This window comes from Microtus ochrogaster, linkage group LG5, assembly GCF_000317375.1.
Source record: "Microtus ochrogaster isolate Prairie Vole_2 linkage group LG5, MicOch1.0, whole genome shotgun sequence".
In the NCBI taxonomy this organism is placed as follows: Eukaryota; Metazoa; Chordata; class Mammalia; order Rodentia; family Cricetidae; genus Microtus; species Microtus ochrogaster.
In genome coordinates this window covers 305,715-329,549 of record NC_022031.1, presented here as the reverse complement: position 1 = coordinate 329,549, position 23,835 = coordinate 305,715, and positions in this window count along the sequence as shown.

Below are 23,835 nucleotides of genomic sequence, written 5' to 3'. Positions count from 1 at the left end.
CTTTATGTCATTGGCTTATAGCTGGGCTGCTCTGTCCACGGCTCTTTCTCTACTGGGGTGTGTGTAAATGCTGGATCACCAGAGTCCAGGCTGAGCCTGAGAGCCCTGTTAACTGTTGACTATTTCATACCTGCCTCGGGCTTGTTCCTGAGCTTCCCAGCAACCAGCAACCTGAAAACTGCTGCCTGATGGGGCAGACTCGGTTTGAGTTTTAGAATCTTAAAGAAGACATACAAATGGAATGCTTTGTAGAACATAATTAGTATAGGTTTGTAGAGGATGTAATGTATTAAAAAGGAAAACAAGCTTTCATTATGACCTTGCAAGCCATGTTTGACATCACGGAGTGTTCTAACAGCTACTCACTTCCAGACCCTTCACCTGCTTAGCAAATGCTTCTCATTCATCCATAATACACAAGCGAAAGTCATTGTGGGTGTTGTTTTTGTTGTTGTTTTGCTTTGCTTTTGCAGACAGGGTCTCTCTATGTAGTCCTGGCTACCCTGGAACTAGCTATGTAAACCAGGCTGGCTTCAAATTCACAGAGATCCTCCTACTTCTGTTTCCCAAGTGCTGGGATTACAGGTGTGCGCCACCATGCCTGGCTCATTTTTGTTAATGTTCACAGTGTATAAAACTTGACTCTAAATGTAACTGAGGCCAGGTCTGATGGTGTACACATAATCCCAGTACTTAGATGCTGAAAGCAGAAAGATTTGGACATCAAGGCAATCCTCAGCTACATAGTAAGTTTGAGGCCAACCTGAGCTACATGAGACTCTAATTTTACAATAATTATGAACAGAAAAAGAAAGACATTTAACTTGGGGGCTGGAGACATGGCTCAGAGATGAAGAGAACATGGTGTTCCTGCAGAGGACTTGGGGTCGGTTCCCAGGGCCTACACAGTGACTCACGACCCTGAAACCCAGGTCCACGGGATGTAACAGGTATGCACGTTGTGCATATACATGTATGCAGACAAAATATTCATACAACAAAGTAAAATAAATAAGCTAAAACTTATTTTTAAAAATGAACACCATTAGCACCTGTGTGGAGTAAGGGTTACAATATATGGACAATGCCCATCAACCAAGACATCATTTACTAATTGGAGTAGCAATCTTTGTGGACAGCCTTCAGCTGAATCGTTGTTTTGCCCGAGAAAGAGAAACCCAGGTCAAGACTCTATAGCCTGGCTGAGTAGGAAAAGTTGATTGTTGTACATAAGCTTTCAAGTTTGAAGATGGCATCATTCTTCTCAGGAGATGGTGGGCTTATCGTTCTGGGTGTTGTTATATTTCCCTTCAATTTTCGGAGTTCTCCAGGTGGTTGCTAGGCGACCTCTGTCTCTGGGACTAGGGATGTGATGCTGAAGGAGACGGCAACTGGGGTGGGGTTTCTCAAGGCTTGGGTTGAGCAGCACGCTTGCCTGTGAGTGACAGAGAACTCTGTAGACCATCACAAAAGCCGCAGACCCTAACTTTCCCACTTACCCAGAGAAAATCTCCCACCTTTCCATGGCGAGCTCATGAGAGCTGCCGGGAAGGCCTTCTAGCCCAATTAAAAGACAGGTAACTCTAGGGATGTCTGGTCTTTGGCCTCTGGTTTGTCTCCAGTGCAATTCAAAGTCCCAAGTAGCAGTTACAGTGCAGAGACTGGTCCAACAGGGAGGGAAGATCCGCCATCTCCACGAGGTTAATTATTAAGAGCTGTCAGATGTCAGAATGGGAATTGGTGATACTGTGGCTAAACGCCTGCCGCATGTCTAATGTGGGTTGTACCCACTAGCTCCAGCATGAGTTCAGACTAAGACTCCATTCATGGCTGATGGCTCACAGCTGTTGGGCCTGCAGCTCTTGGGTGGAGGGGGGTTTGCACAGCCGTCAGCACCGGAGAAGGGTAGGAAAGATGGATGTGTCTCTTTGCTGGAACCTAACTGCAGTTAGTGTCCTTATCTGACAGCCATCTTCATGCTTAAGAAAAGTCTGTACATTAGCCTCTTGGTGCCTGGTACCTAGCTTTTGAATGGCAATTCCAGGTGAAACGTTACACAGAGCTCAGAGAAAGCAGAAAATGGCCAAATATGAGCTGCAAACAGTCTGTCTCTCCAATAATTCTCTTTTAGATTTGATGGGATCTTGTGGTTAGGATCGCCAAAATACTCTCGCCACATGCACTCTAGGTGACCGTGGCTTTGAATCCAGTGTTCTAAGCAGCAGGTCCCCACCCCTTCCCCCCAACCCCCCGCCAGCCACCGCCATGGTGCCACCTGCTTAGCATTTGGTTGAGGGAGTTCTCCAGGGGGCTTGCACCATGCCAATGATGTCACAGCGGGGTGGCAGCCATCCACACAGGCAGAGAGCAGGTGTCAGTCGGCTCAGAGGTACACTCTGGTGATGTCGAGGGACTGCAGAAGCTTTGAGGGTGATGGCCGATTTCCAGCAATCCTAGGGCTGTGTGAGGATCCCTTCATGCAGAAATATTTGGGGTTCTGGGCGCACATATGGTTTTGTGATACATGGTAAGTGGAGGGGAAAGGCTATCGGTGGTGGGAGCCAGCTTGGCAAAGTAGATCCCGTGCCCTTGGCCCCTCCACGAGCTGCTGAGCATGAAGCTCTGTAGGCAACAGGAAGTATTGTCACTCAAGGGGCAGCTCTCTCCAAAAACCAAGGCAGGGTTCTTTACGTGCTGCTTATTGGCTTAAGCACTTAATCTTTTATTTAGTTTTGTGAGACGGGGGTCTCCTACTATGGAGCCTGAGAGCAGCCCTTACCTCTGTCCCCCAAGTGCTGAAGTTACAGGTATGACCACCCTGCACAGCTTGAATATAGTCCTTTAAATATGGAATGGATTGTGTAGACCATACATAAGTCAGAAGTCATGTCACTTCCGGATTTATGAAGGAATTGGCATGAACTCATGTCACAAAAGCCAAGCAAAACTCTAAAACTGCAGTCTTTACTCTTAATATCAGAGGTATTCTGTCTGTGAAACCACATTGAATGATAGAAAAATGAAGGGCAAGGGGGATTTGATAATATTTAAGCATCTGCAGTAATGGCCAAAGAAGCATTAGAAATCAAAAGTGGCCTGAACTGGTTCTGATGACTTCCTGCTGCAACCCCACCACCCGGGTGGCTGAAATACTCGGAGTGCTGAGTTTGAGGACAATCTGGGCTACATTGTGAGTTCCAGGCTACCCTGAGCTATGTAGTGAGTGAGTCCCTATTCTTAAATAAAATAAAACTGGAGTGAGCTGAATATGTCACAGGCTTGGTTTCATGTTAAACAGACCCCAGGAGCTGTGGGTGGAGACCTCACTGGGGCCAAGAGACTATCTAACTCTTTCCATTGGAGTGCCTAAAAAAAGCCCGCACGGGAGGCAGCCTCCAGGCCAGAGCAGGAGGCCAAGTGCAGACCTCAGCCTGGTCACTCTGGTTAGTGTTCTCGTTCTGCCCTTCAAGTGGGTGATTAGGAAGCCATACTTAATGACCTGTGAGAGATGGAGATCATAGCACCAGCTGTCCCGAAGCTGCTGCTGACATCACCTTGACAAGAGTCCCTGACTCAGGGGTCACCTGAGAGGAGCTGTAGGCTTGGTGCTCTGAGAAACTTTCAGAACCGAGGACTGCTGGCCATGATACAAGGTGTAAGGTTGCTTTCTTTCCTCTTGGTTCTCCGTCTGGGCTAGACTCTGGATTCTTTGCTTATCTCTTGTTTGAAATTGTTCCTTTGTCCCCGTGTCTGGAGACCGGGAGAGGACTACTGAAACAGTAGCACTCCCTAAGCATAGCCAGGCTTGGTGACAGGAATAATTCCGTCACTCCAGGGCCATTTGCCACCAGCAGCACACTGCGAGCCTGTACTCCACGGATGCAGCTTCTGGTTCCAAGGTTGATTTCTTTTTGCTTTATCCCCATCCATCTTGTACTGTGCTCACAGTGACCTGCCCTGCTGTCTGCTTTGTTAGAATCTGAGAAGACTTTCAAGGTTTCCTTTCAAACCCCTGCAAGGATCCAGCTCCCTTGGGGGCAGGTGCAGCAGAAAGGTCTGAGTAGAAACCACATTGGAGTCACAGTGTCCCCCAAGACTTGGGAAATGCATGCCTGGGAGGGTGGGTGGCCCTGGCCTGAGATACAAACTAATTACTTTTACTACCTGCAAAATGTGGCCTGCAGGAGCTGCAGAACATCCCAGTCAGATTCCTTTGCCTATGGGTGAGGCAGCCTTGCTCTCCTAAGGATGGAAGTGCACTGAGGGGCTGATGGGGTCATCTTCATGCTGGAGGGAGGGAGAAAAGCTGTCGAGCTGGCTCAGACCTCCCTTCTGTGCTGATGGGTGGCCTTGTGTGTCTCTGTGTGTGCGTGCATGCGTGCGTGCGTGTGTGTGCCAGCACCCATGTGTGGAGTTCAGAGGACAGCTTGCAAGAGTTGATACTCTCCAACCATGTGGGTTCTAGGGATCAAAAGTTCTCTGGTTGGCAGAGTAAGTGTCTTTGTTTGCTGGGCCATCTCTCCAGCCCTTACTTAGCTCTTTAGTATTTCAGTAAATTCATTTGAAAAGAGGCAAAATAATATTCACCCTCCACAGTTTGCTGTAAGAAACGAGTGGCCCTGACCATGTGTTCTGCCTTGATGTGGAGCATCCATTTCAGGAGCATGCATTTGATGGTGATGTTGTTTGGAGTGCTGTGGAAGCTGTTTGTGGCGGGGCCTCTCTGGAAGAGAGTCACTGGAGGGTTCTTTCTATCTTTCTTTCTTTCTTTCTTTCTTTCTTTCTTTCTTTCTTTCTTTCTTTCTTTCTTTCTTTCTTTCTCTCTCTCTCTTCCCCTTCCATCCTGCTACCTATCTGTTTCCTGCTTCCCAGTCCAGTAAAACTTGAGAGTGAGGAATCCTAGCTCACACTTCTGCTACCAGCATTCTTTACATGAGGGACGGTGAGTCTCTTAAACTGTGAGCCAAAAAGACACTGTCTTTTAAAAAAGATGTATTATTGTTCTTACTAATGTGTGTGAGTGTGTGTGTGTGAGTTTGTATGTGAATATGTATGTCTCTGTGTGTGTCTCTGTAAGCATGTTTGTGTCTGAATGTGTGTCTGTGTGAGTGTGTATCTGTATGTGTGTGTCTATGTAAGTGTATCTGTGTGAGTATGTCTGTGTGAGCGTGTGTGTCTATCTGTGTGAATGTGTGTGTCTGTGTGTCTGTGTGTGTCTGTGTATGTGTGTGAGAGCATGTGTGTCTGCGTGAGTGTGTCTGTGTGAGTGTGTATCTGTGTGAGTGTGTGTCTGTGTGAGTGTGTCTGTGTGAGTGTGTATCTGTATGTGTGTCTATGTAAGTGTGTCTGTGTGAGCATGTGTGTCTGTATGAGCATGTGTGTGTCTGTGTGAGTGTGTGTGTCTGTGTGAGTGTGTATGTGAATATGTATGTCTCTGTGTGTGTCTCAGTATGTGTGTCTGTGTGAATGTGTCTCTGTGTGTGTCTGTGTGAGTGTGTATCTGTCTGAGTGTATGTGTGTGTCTGTGTGAGTGTGTGTTTGTGTGAGTGTGTGTCTGTGAGTGTGTGTTTGTGTGAGTGTGTTGTCTGTGTGTGTGTCTGTATGAGTGTGTGTCTGTGTGAGTGTGTGTGTCTGTATGAGTGTGTGTCTGTGTGAGTGTATGTGTCTGTGTGAATGTGTGTGTCTGTCTGTGTGAGTCTGTGTGTCTGTATGAGTGTGTGTGTCTGTGTGAGTGTGTTGTCTGTGTGAGTGTGTGTGTCTGTATGAGTGTGTGTCTGTGTGAGTACTTCCCACCTGTGTGCAGGTACTCATGGAGGCCCTAGCACTGGAATAACAAGTAACTGTGGATGCTGGGACCTGAACTCAGTTCCTGTGAAAGAGCAGCAGGTGCCCTATCTGCTGAGCCAACTCTCCAGCCCCGTCAGTGGCTCCTGGTTGTGCATTTGGTTACAGCAGTGAAAAGAGTGATTCACCACACAAAACATGAGCTCAGCCCAGACTTCTGCCAAGGACTCAGCTCACAAGCCTTGATTTCCCATCTTATCATCATGGTTCTGTATCACGGAGGTCTTGATGGCAACGTATTTCCTTTGCTTATTAAACACATCATTCAGAAGGAAGTGAGTGGGGAGGAAAGTTGGGGTGGAAATTATCAAGATACAGTGTGTACGCGTTTGCAATTCTTAAAGAATAAATAACAGAGATTAAAGTGGATACATCATTCAAAACAATGCACGCAGACGATGGCTTCTGTGACACTTGTCACAGGTCCACCCCTTTACTTTTACTAGGACCATCTGTTTCCTGTCCTCTCTTCGGGCAGGTGATCTGTGGAAAGAGGGCTGAGAGGAAAATCGCGAAAAACATACAATCTTTGGATGAATTAGCTGCATGCCTTGCTTGTCAGCCTCGTCTCCGTCACATTTCTGCTAGGCTCATAGCTCCCCTGAGTTCTCTCTCATGGCAGGCTTTGGGTTCATCCCTTTTCTTTATCTTGCCTGCTTTCCACTGCCACACAGTCTCTCCTTTGCCTCCCTGCCTCCTGTTTATTCTTGCCTCTCGCCTGGCAGCTGCTTTCTGTACCACACAAGCTTGGGCTCCATTTGTGTGCTTCTGAGTGGTGGGTTTCACCATCTGTAATAAAAAGCAGCACTCCAGGGCTCTGGAGAGTTGACTCAGAGGTTAAGAGCACTGGCTGCTCTTCCAGAGGTCCTGAGTCTAATTCCCAGCAACCACACAGTGACTCACAGCTGTTTGTAATGGAATCTGATGCTTTCTTCTGGTGCGTAGAAATACATGTAGACAAAACTCTCAGATACATACATACATACATGTGTGTGTGTGTGTATAGTTTTTTAAAAAAGAAAAGCTTTTAAAAAAGAGAGTGGCATACTACACTGTACCTTCCTTATGTACTGAGTTCTTTCTTCAAAATGTGAGTTCCTAAGATCAACAAATTTATCATAGCTGATATGCCCAGAACCTACATAAGACAAGTTCTCAGGAAGTGTTTGGTGGCCGGTGAGATGGCTCAGCAGGTGACAGTGCTTGTTACTAAGCCCAGTGACCTGAGTTTGATCCCTGGGATCCACATGGTAGAAGGGGAAAACTGACTCCAGCAAGTCGCCCTCTGGCCTCTGCTCAAGTGGCATGTGCATTCATATATACTTGTGCGCGCGCGCACACACACACACACACACACACACACACCCCGAATAAACAGACAACTGTAGAAAAGAAAGTCTTTGTGAACTGGCATGTGAATAGGAAGTCCCATGTCCTATGGAAACACACCCCCTTCCCCCATTGCTCACTTTTATCATGGTCAAGGCAGTTTAAACCACCCACTTAGTGAAATATAACCACGTGTGTCACACACGCATGTTCTAAATAGCTACTTGAAAATTTGTGAAGGGATTGAAAAATAATCAAAGGCAGCAGACTCTTGCAATTCTGTTTGTAAAACAAACCGTGTACGTATGACTCCTCCTCATGGTGAGGGCCATAATAAACCAGATGAACAGACTGACTGGACCCTGGAATCCCTTATTTCTCTAGCTGGATTTCCTTCCGCTATCACTCTGGTGGCCTGTGAGCATCCTAAGCCTTTCTCTGTCTTCAGCGCAGGCTCAGTGGTCCAGCGTCCTTGCATCGGGCCTTGCAAAGGTTAGGAGCCTGTTTTTTGAGACGAAGGCTGGGAATTTCCAAGACTTCTGGGAAGGAAGCAACAGGAACGGTTCTTCACTGTTTTATGCTGAGACAAACCAACCTAAGTGGGGGCGGGGAGACCCCAGTGTTTGATAAATAACCTTTCCGTACGAAGCGCGCATTGGCATGACACAAGTAATTAGCTGTCCGGCGCTAGTCTTCGCTGTCAGGGGCCAATTCTGAGATTACTGATAATTGCAGGGGTCCTTGATGGTCTTTGCTCTCAGGCCGGCAGCACCCAGCAAGCTGCCCTCCGCAGCCTGCTGCCAGTTTCATTTCAGCTTCCAGGACGGGGGCTGGCAGAGTGCAATCAATTACGGGCCAGTGAGGATTTTCCCACAGGTCTCACTTGGAGATGAACGGCCATTCCTGCTGCCCAGACAGCTGGCCAGACCGTCCACTGGGAAAGGAGCCTGCGGAGGGGAGTGCAGGCCTTGTCAGCAACACTGCTGACAGCCCATCCGTTATTCTCAGGGCTTGGCAGAGAGTGGCTGAGCCACCTCTGCCTGTCCCTGCCTTGCCTGGGCTTGGCGCCTACCCTGACTACTATTTCATCCCAACATCCAGTGGCCAAAATGAAAGAACAGAGAAAAATCAAATTAACTTTCCCTAAGGGTCAGGAGGAAACAGAGAAGGTAAAGAACACTGGATGGGCACAGCCTGTACCAAGGCTTGGAAGTAAGTTGGGTGCAGGTTTTGTATGTTTAACTATTTTCAGAATTGCGCTTTTTGTTGGTTTGCATCTGCCAGAGTCACCAAGACTTTATGACCATCACCAAAGATTTAAGACTGGACATTTCCATGCTCCAAAAGTCTCTCCCTCTCAGGCGTTTATAATACAATATATGTAAGGATGTTTTACCATCGATTTTCCACTCTGATATATATTTTTAGCTGAAATTTTGAGCAAGGACAATACTTTAATGTAGACAAATTGTATTTCTGTATTTTATCATTTGTCTTTTGCCTCTGTTTTAAAAATCCAGGTTAATGCAAACAACCCCACATAGTCCTAACAGGATGACGAAAAGTAAGTAATTCCTAAATGGTAATGTAATAAAGCCAGTTTACCAAAGACAGTAAACATTTCTGAGAAATTCTAGGGTTTGAGGGATGAATTAACTATCCCATTCTCCATGGCAACAGCCTTTTAAATGGCAGTAAAAGTACACTGATGTAGGGAGTTGTGGCACAGTTGGTAGAATCTTGCCTGGCAGGAACAAGGCCCTGGACCAGGCAGGATGAGACAGGAAGATCAGAAGTTCAGAGTCGTCTCTATTACACGTCAAGTTCTAGTGCAGTCTGGGAATATTCAGAGAGAGAGAGAGAGAGAGAGAGAGAGAGAGAGAGAGAGAGAGAGCGCCCTGTGCCACACTATGAAATGGAGAAGATCAATGAATAAAGTGTACCTATGTTCCTGACTTCCCTCTCTTATTCTTTCAGGAAACTGGCATTATATCGGGTCTCCTGTAGGTCCAGGCTGGCCTCAAATTCAATGTGGAGCCAAAGAGAAACTTGATTCTGGTTCTCCTTCATCCACCTCCCCAGTCCTGGAATTACAGGTAACACCCAGTTTGTGTGAGGTTGGGTACTGAACCCTCAAGCATGCTAAGGGAACACCAACAAGCCAGCTACACCCCAGTATCCTTCTTTTGTTGTTGGTTTGGGTGAGAAAGGCTATCCCCTGTGGTCCAGACTGGCCTTGCCCTGCTATCCTCCTGCCCCCATTTCCCTAGAGCTGCGATTATAGGAGCTTCCATATCTAGCTCTTTTTCTTTATTTTTTTCTTTTTTGTGCACATAAAATCCCTATGGATCTTTGAGGGAGTTAGCTGTATAATTAAAACAGTCCTTGATTACAGTTATTCAGTTCAAAATTAAATAAAAGCAGGCAAGTAATCATGGGTCTGAAATGTAAAGCAGTGGAATACGGCAGTGAACTGGAGCCCCGCCCCACCGACGACAAGTTTGAGACATGAGGTCTCCTGGAAACAACAGAGACGGGAGAAGAGTATGGGCGCTACCTGACCGTGCCTCTGGAAATCAGAGCCAAGTGATGGGGGAGAATTTGTGCTCTCTCAGAATGGGGTCCCTGGTCTTCACTGGGAGGGAAGCTGGAGGTAGGGAGCAGAGGGAGTTATATGGAGCCCCCTGCCTGTGTGCACATGGGGAAGGGGACTCAGAAGTGACTTCTTTGAAACTGCACCTGTGACAATATTAAATGCTCAACCCCAGAATGAACACTGCATGAACAACGTTCCATTCTACAGTGTCCTGGTTAATTTGAGCCATCTTGAATCCCTGGTGACTGACTAAAATAATGTCCAAATCACACACCAAAATTAACCAAACCCAGAGTCTATACAACTCAGTGAATGTCTATGTAGTTAGAATGGGCATTTGAAATGGACAGAAACTTCATACTGTATTTTACACTGTCGGGATTGGATATGTTTTCTATACTTGCCCACTACTCAAACAGAAACTTCATGACAGAATTAGGAATAGAAAACCAGTAGCTTTTTAAAAAAATGATTCTTTTTTTTTAAAACGATTTATTTATTTATTATGTATACAACATTCTGCCTCCATGTATGCCCACACGCCAGAGGAGGGCACCAGATCTCAGTACAGATGGTTGTGAGTCACCATGTGGTTGCTGGGAATTGAGCTCAGGACCTCTGGAAGAGCAGTCAATGCCCTTAACCGCTGAGCCATCTCTCCAGCCCAAACTGGTAGCCTTTCATCCTCTGGCACAACTGTGCTCCTCACGTGCACTCAGCCCTGGTTAACTTTGCTGGGTGCTGTTTTTATTTAGTTTCAAGTTTTTTAAACAGTAAGGTTTGTAGTGCTAAATATAAAATAAAACTTAAAAAGCAATAACCAAATCATTCCATTCTCTGCGGCACAGTGCAGTCCGGGTTGGCTGAGACATGGCAGGTGTATTGCTGTGATTCGCTAGTTTATTTTCAGAACATCCCTCAAGTTCACGCCATGATTTTATTGGCTGAAAATGACATTCTCTTCATTCTGGAAAACAGAGTGTCCAGTTGAGCCAAGGTCACTCTTCTGTGGGAGGGTGTGTGTCACTGCCCCCATCACTTTCTGAGATCTCTTCCTCCTCCGCCCTTGCCCTGCAGATTCTCAGGAGCAGAAATTGCTTCTCTTTTTCCTGATAATATCTAGCACGGAGAAGACTATCAACAAATATTTGGGGATTGTGAAAAGGTAGGCTTGGGAGGACAATGGAGGAGGCAAATGACAACGAAAGGTAGAAGCCGCTTGCTTAGGAGTCTTGACAATCTCCACGCTGTGCAGGCCAGTTCATTAGAGGTCATCATCGAGCCAGCTGCATGGTCCTTGGTCCCCTGGTACCACTGGTACTGTGATCAGGCCCAGAAGGTAAGACACACCACTGGTAATTGAACACAAAAGGTGGGTCAATTAGGTAGCTAATTGGCTTTTATTGACATGATACTAAATATAATGAGTACTAATTGTTCTATAAGCCTGGAATATAACCCAGGCCACATTTTCTTTTTTTAAAAAGGATGTATTTTCTGTATGTAGCTGGTGCCTTCAGAGTTCAGATGAGGGTATCAGATCCCCTGGAACTGGAGTTATGGATGGCTATGAACCAGAAGTGGGTGCTAGGAATTGAACTCAAGTCCTCTGCAAGATCAACAATAGTTTTTAACCTCAGAAACATCTTTCCAGCCCCACGTTTGGCTTTCTAAATAGCAGTTAATGAAGGTGTACCTTGACTACATGTAGTTGGACTTCGTTGCAGATTCTCTTGTCATCTTAAGGTTCACCGCTTTGTGTCTGACAGAGCAGAGTGAGTTCCCGACGATTTGTGCTCCAGGTTGATTAAGGGAGCCGCTGGCCTTAGGCTCTACAGGTCCACGGAGGGAAACTCATTTTTATCCCTTTGTTCCCCAAAGCACTAAGACCTCCAAAATGTCCCACGATGAGCCTTAGGCATGGCCTGTGACTCCCAGGGTCACCTATGCAGTTGGAGGTACTGCCACCTTAGGGGCACTGTTTGCAATAGGTTGACGTCCATCAAGCAGCTCACAGGACAACTTCTTGGCATTTCAAATGAGGGGAAGATATTAGGAGAGCTTCCTATTCAATTTCTTTCTGAGATCAAGATCCCCCACTTTGAAAGCTGTGCTGACACATAGGAAGAAGGGAAATGACATTTTGTTTTATTTTGTTTCCCCCACCCCCCAAACTGTCAACTATTTAAAATTTTAAATTAATACTCATGCCTGGCGATGGTGGCGCACGCCTTTAATCCCAGCACTCGGGAGGCAGAGGCAGGCGGATCTCTGTGAGTTCGAGATCAGACTGGTCTACAGAGCTAGTTCCAGGACAGGCTCCAAAGCCACAGAGAAACCCTGTGTTAAAAAACCAAAAAAAGAAAATTAATACTCATAAGTGCTATGTATTTATGAATTATAATGTGATAATTTACACTTTTTCTGTATATATCTTGCTTTTTTAAAAAAATGAGTAAACATCTATCCCCTCAAATGATTTCATCTTGGAAAAGCCAGTAAAACCCCTTTATCTTCACTGTAGTCACCTACTGAACAACCAGCACCAGACTTCTGTTCTTCTACCTAGCTATGACTGTGCAACAAGCACCATATTTCTGTACTCCTATCTATCTATAACTTGGTACCTGTCACACAACCTTCCCCATCTTCCCACTTCTCTAGTCGGCTCCATCTCTAGGAAACACTGTCAGACTCTCAGCTGCTCAAAGAACAACTTTTTAAGAGTGTCTAGCCTGGAGTGAAGCTCACACAGCACCTGTCTTCCCACTCCTGGCTTGTCTCACTTGACAGAATGACCTCGAGTTCCAGCTGTATTGTTATCAGTGATTGTCATTTCATCCCCTTTTATACCTTAATTGTATTCCATTGCGTAAATTCGCCATGCTTTCCCATTTGTTCAAAGAGTAGTTTTTTATTCACAGGTAGGAAAAATCTATTCATACATAAATACTCGGATCCTGGGTTGAGGTGATGTAGGCCTACAAAGAGAGAGACTGGCTAAGTGCGGGGGATAAACAAGGACGATGAGGCGTTTGGAAGCAGAAACACACACAGGGTCGTTACACAGCCTGATTACTCTCTTGATGTTCTACTTCACAAACAGGTCGGGAACAGGTGCTACTCTTACAAATATTAAACTGATGCCTTTTATATTTTCATAGCAGGGTGTCTGGCTTTGAATTTACCATCTAGGTCAGGCTGGCCTTGAACTCCTGGTCCTCCAGCCTCCACCTCCCGAGTGCTGGGATTCCAGGCTAAATCAGCTAAATCAGTGCATTTTAATTCTCATCTTTTTGTTATTTGACATCTGATTGATTTTCCTAAGAAACCAAGTCAAAAGGGCAGAATAGAGAGAGCCCTCTACTGGTTTTTGACTGAAGGGAAAGAAGGCTTGTTTAAGTTTTTCTCAGTCCCTCAAAGAACAGCTTATCCCAGCAGGTTATAAAGTGCCTTTCGCCATTTAAAGTTTTGCACAGAAGGTCAAAATGTTAAATTTAGACAAGGATTGTATTTTCCGAGCTAGTGAATTTGGAGCCCAGAGAGAAGGAGGAGCAGGAGAAGGGCTAATGTGGGTTTCTAGCTCTCCTTATTTGGATTCGGTCCCCCTGAAAGACTAAGTAGATGGCGTTGGGGACTATCTAGGCCTGGGGTCTCTGTGCTGCTCACCTGGGAATGGAGGAGCAAACCTCTTTGCTTGTGCCCAGCACCATCAGGCAGAGAGGAGGCAGAGGGCGTCCAGGGTTATTCATGACATGCCTGATGGGAGTAGCTAGATCTCCAAGGGGCCACTGTGGGAAGCAAGGAGTCCAACAGCAGGCATCAGGTAGGGTTACGGGCATCAGAGTTAGAGGCCACGTAGCAGATGGTGGAAACTCAGCGCTGGCAAATCTATTGACAGCCTAGGGGAAGCCGGGGGCACAGGAGGGCTAGGCCCTGGCTGGACTGAGCAGCATCCTCCTCAAGGACATCAGCTGTGCATATCGGCAACAGACACCGCTCGATGCCCAGGGAGCGCTCAGCCAGCCTTCCCTGGTGGGCCTCAAACAGCCGCTTTGCAGCTGGTCCAGAGAACAGCAGGGCAGTCTGAGGCACAGGCACCCAGCTGCCCTGAGGTCACTGGGCTGCTCTGTCCACCCACGGACGTCAAGCCATGCTTCTGGAGAAGACACAGAGAAAAGAGAAGCATGGAGGGAGGGGCTGGATCACTCTCACAGACTGCTGGAGTAAATGGCTCTGGATCCGAGGGCAGAGATTTGGTTATTGTTTTACCGCTTGGTAGCTAATGAGGCCAAATCAAATCAGACACAAAGGGAGCCAAGGAGCAATGCAAGCGCATCTCTGCATCTCTGCCAGTGAGAGTTTGCACTCAGTCTTCGTCATCATGATGCTGGAGATAGATGGCAGCAAGGCCTACCTGTTTCTATTTGTACAATGACAGTGGTCCATAGAAGTCCTCCAGTGCTTCCCGCTTCATCCAGGGGAAGAGGGGAATACAGTAGTGTTGTTTTTGTTTTGTTTTATTTTTCAAGTCTTTCCACTATGATCATCTGGAAGCAGAGAAGAGAGAGCTTGTATTTGCTAAGGTTGTCACTGTGAGATTTACAGCATGCTGCTGCGGGCAGGGTATTTCTATAAGGTCCTGGAAGTAAGAAAGAAAGACAATACAGGCAAGGGCTGCATTCTATCTCACAATATATCCGTGCTGGTCTTGACACGAAAGCCATGCTAACATCGACAAGCTTGAAGATCCACAGCGCTGGCTCCATGGCTTCAGTCCTCCTGTTACGCCTGAGGGCTGCGGACTCTTTGCCAGCGGCCCAGGGAGAAAGATCATGAGGATTCAGTGTAGAGGTTCAAATCCTAAACCCAGTGAGCAGAGAGAAACCCTCCTCCCCAGGAGCTGCATCTGCTGTGAAACTGCCATTTCCTGAGCTGACACACTTGGCCTTGATCAAGAAGGCAGGACCCAGCCACGGTGAGGCAGGGCAGACTTTCCTCCCAGTCTTCACTTGCTTTCCCTGGCCTCACGTGGCTGAAGGACTTACTCCTCGCACCCCTGATTGTTGCTGGCTCCTCAAAGACTATGGGATGAGCGCAGGCTGTGCAAGGAGACCAGACTTACCTGTGGGAAGTCTGCTTTTACTTCTGTCTTCTCTCCCTCTGTGTGTGTGTGTGTGTGTGTGGTATGTGTGTGGTATATGTATTTATGTGTATATGGTGTGGTATATACATGTGGGGCAGGTGGGAGGGTGTGCACGTGTCTGTGTGTGGAGCTGTATATGCATGCGTGTGTTGTGTGTGCACAGCATCTGTGGGTGATGTGAGAAGGTGGAGGTGTGTGGTGCATGCATGTGTGTGCATACATGTACATATGTATATATGGAAGGCAGAGGAAGGGAAAGAGCATCTCTAGCTATTGGTTCTAACTTCTTCTCTTGAAACAGGCCTCTCTTGCAGCTTTTCAGCTAGCTTGACTGCCAGACAACAGTAGCAATCCCCCTGTCTCTGCTCCCCTCAGCACTGCATTACAGGCACCCGGGGCCACCTTGGCATTTTACGTCGGTGCTGAGGATCTGAACCCAGGCCCTTACGCTTCTTTCCAGTCCTCTTGCCTTGTTCTTGTGATTAAATTTGAACTGCTAAAAAAAGTACTGAGAATAAGTTAGAGTGAATATAATTTTTTCCAAGAGCCTTTTGGGCGCTGCCAATGTCCTTACTAGAGAGCAAGTGGGTGTGCTTTGGACACATGCATCCTAAGAAGCTGGACCATCACACAGACCCACCCACAGCCCTCATGAGGGATTCACACGGCGGCAGTGTGTATGTGTCGGGAACCGTCAACATCTGACCAGAGGAAACAATTTCAATTCAGCCCCAGGCCTCCCGTGGTTGAAGTTCACAAGAAGCAGTGCCAACTCCCACTCTCTTGGCAGACAAACTGTGCTGACTTCAGGCCTGTTGGGAGGGTGAAGCTGGTTTCTTACTTTTGAAAGAGATTTGCTTTAAGATGTTTGTATTATTTCAATACTGCTTTTCCTATGGAGTAGGGTTAGTGGGGTGGGCGTGGAAGTTCTTTCCTTGTTCCTGATATTTTCCAGAGATCAAAATTAAAACACAATGTGCTGAGAGTAATCAGCAAGCTTTCAGAAGAATTGCATGTACTCTTGCTTTCTATAAAAACCCACACGACACGTTTTTAACCTTTAATCATGTGCCGTCACACACACGGGAGAGCTGGAGATTTCGATCTCAGCAGAGATGTGCTTCCCAGGCCTTCTCACTTGAGCAGGTATGGTTCTTGGGACTCATCAGCACCAGTGCCTTTTTACGGGCTCATTTATACTGGTCCTGGGGAGTTAAAAGAAGTAAATTCCTGTCTTAAGAAGTGGGGAGGGTGAAGTAGCTCCTTGAATAGAAACTCTGGCCACCAAGCCTGGAGACCCGCTTTCCAGAGTCCTACACTCTTAAAGGAGAGAACTAACTCTGAAAAGTCATCCTCCGGTCCTCTGGCCTCCGACATGTATGCTGTGGTACTTGTGTACACGTCACACACGCGCACACACATTTGCTTGCACGCACACACATGTAAGAGTATAAATAAGTTTCTGTGTGACAATTCTAACATGGACACAGATTTTGATCATTCATGTATCCATTCACACAGTCCTGAGCCCTTTGGAAGCTTCCAGTCCAGAAGGATGATGTATGCCCAGAGGGTGAAACAGACTAGTAGGTGAGCCTGAGGACAGACCTGTCCGTTTTCTTTGGTATAAAGGGACAGGGTGACACTCACTCATGTCACATGATGCCAGCAGAAATCAGTCCCTCTGAGAAGCAGGGTTGTGTGTCTGAATGGCACAGGATCCCACGGACCTTTCTTGGTGATCCCTTTCAGACGCCACTCTAGGAGTGGCTGCCCCTCTCTGTACTCCTGCACGTGGTCTCCAGGACCTCATGTCGTCTCTGTCCCAGCATCTCCTCTGCCATAGGGTGCACCCATTCACTGTGGCTGCTTGCTCTTGTCACCCGCTGACTGCCCGGGGAGATGGGATAATCTCTCTGGCGTCTGTGATCTTCTCCGATTCTCCCGTAGTGATAGCATCATTTGTCTTTCTTGGTTATTGTTATTTTGAATTCTAGGGGTCAATGCCACCATCACACCAGCCCCCCCCCACTCTTTTTAAAGGAGAGCCCACTTCCTTACTCTGCATTATCTCTTTCTTACTTTGCTGGACTCAATTTGCTGGTGTTTTGCTGTGGATTTTTGTTCCTGCATTCAAGAGAACATTGGCCCCCAACTTTTATGCATAATGTCCCTACCATGATGGTGTCTGAAATTCTGGGTATGGAAAGTGACCTGGGAAATATTAAGCCCATTTTTATATTCTGAAAGAGTATCATTATTATTTCTTTCTTAGATATTTGGGAGAATATAATAATGGAAACATCAGGACCTAAAGCTTTTCTTCTTAGGATGTAAACTATGAATTGAGTCCCTTAAATAGGCCTAGAACTTCTCCAGTGACTGGCCCTTCTTTGGTGGGCCGAGGTAGTTTGTATCCTTCAAGGACTTTATCCATTTCCTCTAAGCTGTTCCGTGTGTAATAGGTGTTAAGGTAGGATCTCATGCAACCTGGACTCACTATGTACCCGAGGCTGACCTCAAACTCTTACCCTTCTGACTCTATTTCTTGTGTGCTGAGATTATAGGTGCTTCCCATCATGCCTGCTCAGTCATAATATTTTATTAATATTATTTATCTTGCTTGTTTTATTTCACTGTTTGTGGCTCCATTTCCAGGGGATCTGATACACTCTTATGGTCTTCACAGATATGCCTACATGTGACACACACTCACACAGGCACACACACATACACATACATGTAAAGAAAATAAAAATAGCTTGAGTAAAGCATATCTGTACTCAGATTCTTTTTTTAAGAAATATATATATTCAAATTATCTTACAAGGGAATGAGTTTCCAAAAGGGCTTTCATATATCCATGGCTTTAGATAACCTACCCTTTTCCTCTGCCCTACCCATTTCCCCTTCAACCTTTTGTTTGTTTGTTCCTTTTTTGGGGGGCAAGGGACAGGGGTTCTATGTAGCTCTGGCTGTCCTGGAACTCTCTGTAGACCAGGCTGTCCTTGAACTCACAGAGATCCACCTGCCTCTGCCTCCCAAGTGCTGAGACTAAAGGTGCACACCACCATACCCTGCTCTCCCCCTTCAATCTTGTAGTTGAAGTTGTGAGCCTGGCCTTTAATGGCTGAGCCATCTCTCCAGCCCGCTTCCATCTTTAACCCTCAGTATCCCTCTCTGTTTTCATCTCTGCTGTGTGCACTGTCCCCTGCCCTTCATAGACACAGACAATCAAATGCAAATTAAATACATCAATATAAAGATTTCAAGCTGGGATTCACATTCTCCTTGGATCATCTCTGATACTGGAGGTTTCTGCCAGTTCCCATCTTTTCTTAGCTTACTCTTGCTGGAGTTTACAGTTTTATTGATCACTTATAAAATAAGCTTTCAATTTGTTAATATTCTCTATTATGTTGTGTTTTCAATTCCCTTGTTCTTGCTCTTGTCTATATCATTTCTGTCCTCTGCATAATTTGGGTTTATTTTGCTTCTGCTTTTCAAATTTCTTGAAATAGAGGCTCTGAGCACTGACCTAAGAATGACCATGACCTTCCCTCTTCTTGTTTTCTCCCCTCCCTCCCTCCTTCCCTCCCTCCCTCCCTCCCTCTTTCTTTCTTTCTTTCTTTCTTTCTTTCTTTCTTTCTTTCTTTCTTTCTTTTTTTCTTTCTCTTTCCTTTCTTTCTTTCTTTCTTTTTTCTTTTTTTGGTTTTTCGAGACAGGGTTTCTCTCTCTTTCCTTTCTTACTAGGATTTCACTATGTAACTCTGGAAGACCTGAACCTCTAGAACTTGTCCCCGTGTTTTGGGAGCGCTGGGATGAAGGTGTGCACTGCACACCTGGCTCCCCTTTTCCAATGCAAGCCAAGATTTCCTTGCTGGAAGTTTCCCTCCAGGCCCTGCTTCAGCACATCCTGCAGAATTTGGATTTTTTCATTTACTTTAAAGTATTTTTAAAATCTCTCTCTCTCCCCTTTTTATTCTGTGATATCAGGTACTATGTTGTTTAAATTCTAAATATGTAGTAGTTTTAGATATTTTTGGTGCTGATTTTATTGTCATGAAATATCTTATTTTTAAATTCATATTTCTTTCATCTATTTATTTAAGGATATATTTTTATGGTTTATTTTTTCATTTTATGTGCATTGGTATTTTGCCTGCATGCATATGTGTCTGGTGGCTTCGGATCGCTGGCACTGGAGTCACAGACGGTTGTGAGCCTCCACGTGGGTGCCAGGAACTGAACCCATGATCTCTGGCAGAGCAGTCATTGGTCATAACCGCTGAGCCATCTCTCCAGCCCCTTATATTTATTTCATTTTTAAAAACATTTCTCTTTGTGTCTGTTTATGTGCCTATGTGCACTTGAGTGCAGGATTTACAGAGGTATCGGGCCCCACCTCCCTGGAGCAGGTATTAGCTGTTGAACATGGGTGTCAGGCCCTGGGAACCAAGCGGGTTCTCTGAAAGTGCTTTTAAAGGCTGAGCCAACTCCCCAGCCCCTTACTTACTATGTATTTATGTGTTTGTTTTCAACACATCCTGACCAGTTTCCCCTCCCTCCATTCTTCCCACACACGCCCTGCCTTTCTCTCTCCCAGATCCACTCCTCCCTTCTTTGCCTACAGAAAGGAGCAGGCCTTCCACGGAACACCCACAGAACCAGTCCCTTGTTTCTAGCAGATACAAAACTCCCCATGAGTATATTATTAATGCATTCTTTCACATTCTCCCTTTTAAAAGTGAGTTTGCGCTGTTTCCTTATGCTCCGTCTGCATTGGTTTTCTCTGCTTTAGTAATCATGGCATAAGGACACCACACAGCCCATATCTCAGGGCTCAGACCTGCCCTAAGCAATCCTAGGTCACAGTTCAAAATACCCAGAGAAGTTTCCAACTGCACCAACCTGCTGTGGCCACATCGAATTAACAAGGCCCTTGTAATAAATCTGCTGATGAAAGCTGTTTAGAGGGTGTACCCTTCTGACTAACCAGCACCCCAAATTCTAGCACACTTATTCAGCGGAAACTTCTGCTGGATTTTATAATTTTAAAAAGGATGAGAATGAAATCGGTCCCTGGAATTTGGAAGAGCAAGGCTCCTCTCATCATTCCTCGAAGGTTAGCTTTTATTTCTTGAGTTGGATTGTGCAGGGAGTCAACAGAGACAGAGCAGTTTCCTTGAAGCACATTAACCAGAAGCTGAGGCAGGGGATTGTTTTACAGCAAGAAGCAGGAATGTAGGATGGCTGCAAGGCACAGATTTTAAAGACAGGGAGCAGAACCTGAATTTCCTGGTGCTGTGGGGATCCGTCTGACAAAGATTCCATTGCTCTCTGGAAACTCCACCAAGGATGTGGACAGTCTAGAAGCTCGAGCTGTTTATTCTTGTGACTGTCTTTCATTTACAGATGAGTCGGATCCTCTGAGGACTGTTTGATTCATACATGTGAAGAAATGACGCCGATCGTGAGACAAGATCAGCATGGGTGCTGCGCCCTTGTCTCGCTCTAGGTGTGGCTCTCTCCTGAATATTGTTTCTTGTACTTTGTCCTTGATAATAATGTGTCCAGAGGAAAGGCTCAAGGAGATGCTAGCACTATTTCCGGCCTTGGAAGAGGAAAGAAATAGAAATTAGAAGAGACTGAGGTCTTGTGAAGAGGTGACTCAGTTGGTGACGTCCTGTTTGGGGCTGGGAGGGTGGAGGACAGATGACAGAGAAGGCAGATCTCTAGAACTCATTGACTGGCCAGTCAGCCTGTCCAGCTAGCCCAGCCAACTGGCAAGCCTCATGCTCAGGGGGAGTCCCTGTCTCAAAAATAAGGTGAAAAATAATTGAGGAAGACACCTGATATGACCCTCTGTTTTCTACACACTGGCGCACACTTTGTACTCACATGCACACACTGATACACCCATATGAAAACATGTACATCATGGATTCATGCACGCATATACCGTTGTTTGGGGATATGATTTTAAGGTGTGTTACTTTTGTTTGTGTTCCATTTGTTTAACTCTGTGAAGCTGTGATTCTTTGCCTGTCTAAAACACCCAATGGTCTAATAAAGAGCTAACAGCCAATACCGAGGCAGGAGCAAGGCTAGGCGGGGCTGGCAGGCAGAGAGAATAAATAGAAGGAGAAACAAGGAAGAGGGAGAAAAAGAACAAGGAGAGGAGGTCCTCAGGGACCGCCACCCAGGGAGTAAGAAAGAAAGTAAAATATACAGAAGAAAGAAAAGATAAAAGCCCAGAAACAAAAGGTAACTTAAGAAAAGCTGACAAGAAACAAACCACACTAAGGCCAGGCATTCATAAGTAATAATAAGCCTCAGCGTGTGATTTATTTGGGAACTGGGGGGAGGACACTCCAAAAGCCAAATGAATAAAACAACACACAGCACACTACTTACACACACACACACACACACACACACACACACACACACACCCGAGAGCGAGAGAGAGAGAGAGAGAGAGAGAGAGAGAGAGAGAGAGAGGATCTAATGCCCTCTTCTGGTCACCTTGGGCACCTGCATGCATATGCACACACACACATAGAGACACATAAACATAAAATACATCTTATTTATTTTTATTACTTTTGAAACATAGTCTGTCTATAGTCCTGGAACTTGCTATGACCACATTTGTGAGACCAAGGTGACTTTGAATTTGCAGAGTTCTGTCTGCCTCTGCCTCCCTCCTGCTAGGGTTAAAGGTGTGTGCCACCATCAAAAAAGAAGAAGAAATATATGTGGGGTTATTGTGGACCAGAGCTACGGCTCAGTTGTAAATGTGCTCCCTAATAAGACCGAGACCCCGAGTTTGATACCCGGCACTACACAGAAGGAGGAGGAGGGGAAATGTTACATATGAATAATGGGGCTCTTCTGTAATACTAGCACTTGGGAAGCTAAGGCAGGAGGATTACTTGTTTAAAACCAGTCTAGGTTACCTAGTGAGATCAAGACCACCCCAGGCTATAAAGTGAGACCCTGTCTCGGTCCTTTTTCCAAACTGCACCTCCCCAACCCCTAAAAAGAATCCACGCTTAGGGATGAGGTTTGAGGGCTTCTTGGATGGAGTCAGTCTGCTGTGGGAAATGACTTGACAGATATGAAGAGAGAGTCTTGGTATACATCAGGGGAACAGACACTTCCAGGGCCCAGGTCGTGTCGATTCCTTCCTCCTGCTCAAACCTGTCGCCGAGCAACAGAATACCAGGAACGGCTGGGGAAAAAGATGGGAATTTCCTATTAGTCTTCATTTTCCTGGGAGAAAGACTATAGATTACTCCATGTGTAAGAGGAAGTCACACAGTGAGTGCAGTCGTGGCGGGAGCCTGTGCAGTGCGCTATGGTCACTGGGGCTCTTTCTCTCTAGATTGGAAGGTGTTCGGGCCTCTGTAATGTTGAAGGGATACCTTCTGGGAGCCGGAGCGCCGGGGAGGCTGGACTGCAAACATTGGTCCTGGTGGGCCTCTGGTCTCTCACTGACCGTTGCTGGTCCTGCGATCTTGTGAGCGCATGTGGACAGCTGGGAGCGGAGTTCATCTTTCTCTTAGAGTCAGGCGGGAAGGAGCAGGGAGCACAGCAGAAGATCTCACTTCTGGTCACCCTGCCCTTCTCAGGCTGGACTCTCTCAGGAAAGAAGCCTTTTCAGAAAGGAATCTGATAGGGTGGGGTTCTAGACCCCGGGGCAAAGGCCAGGAATAGGCAGATACCCACCGCTAACTTTCGGGTCAAGCCCCTGGCTGTTTACTGAAATGACCGTGGCAGCCATGAGAATGGTCATTAAATGCATACTGGGTGCAACAGCCATCTTGCTCCTTTTCCCTCAAAGGCTCCTGAGGCAGGAGAATAGCCAGTGTTTAGGAGCCTAGTTCATACAACCTCTCACAGGCCTCCCCAGGATGCAAGTCTTCAACTGTTACAATTCGTAAAGTTAAGCAATGCCGGTCCACATCACCTTGGTGATGCAAGGCAGGGTATCATCAGTGACCACCCTGTCTGTAGGTGATGCAAGACAGGGTATCATCAGTGACCACCCTGTCTGTAGGTTTCACCTCAGTGACTTCCAGAGCAGGGAAAGTGACAGCTGAGCTACTGCAGCTTCAGGGCAATGGGGCAGCCAGGTAGAAACCAGGTCAGGGCTGAGGCCATTCACACATCAGAGAGGCTAAGTCCTTTCTCCTCCTGCTTTGTTTTGAGATAGTATTTCACCACACAACCCAGGCAGGTCTCCAGCTTGTGATCGTCCTGCTTCAGACTCCAAGTGCTGGGTTTCACGTGCCCATCTCTTCTAGCTCTTTTGTTTTGTGACCTCACAATCACGTGTATTTCTGTTTCTTAGGATCGTGTCAATTAGATGTGTGGCGCAGAACTACAAAAAGGTTTGAAAGATTTAGGTTATGTTCAAAGTCCCAAGTGTGACTCTCTGTCCAACAGAGAGAGAGGGCCCGTGTTCTGCTGGGGGCAAGGCTTGGGTCTGGCTAGGGCCCTCCCTTGTCTCTCTGTTTATAAGGCAGAGCAGTCCAGTCTCCTTGTCACTGAGACGGAGGCCTTCTGGGTAAAGTGTGTGTAGGTTTTCAGTCTCTGTGGGAGGAGGGGTTGTTCCTGGGCGGCCAGCAGGCTGAGGGCTGGGGCACTCTTTTGATCTTCTGAGTACACTTGGTGCCTAGAGCCCTCCTTTCTGGACTCGAAGTCCCCCGCTGGGTCTTGGGTGTCTTTCCCAGCAGACACTGGTGAGCACAAGGACTCCAGAGAGGAGCTGCTGCTGTAGCCAGGGACAGGGGTTAACTGGAGACCACGACACGCTCTTTATTGCTAGTACTGCAGCCCAGCTCTCTCCTCCCCTTACCTGACTTGGCCAGCTGCAGGCAGGGTTATCAGTTTGCTTTCAAAACACTCTCTG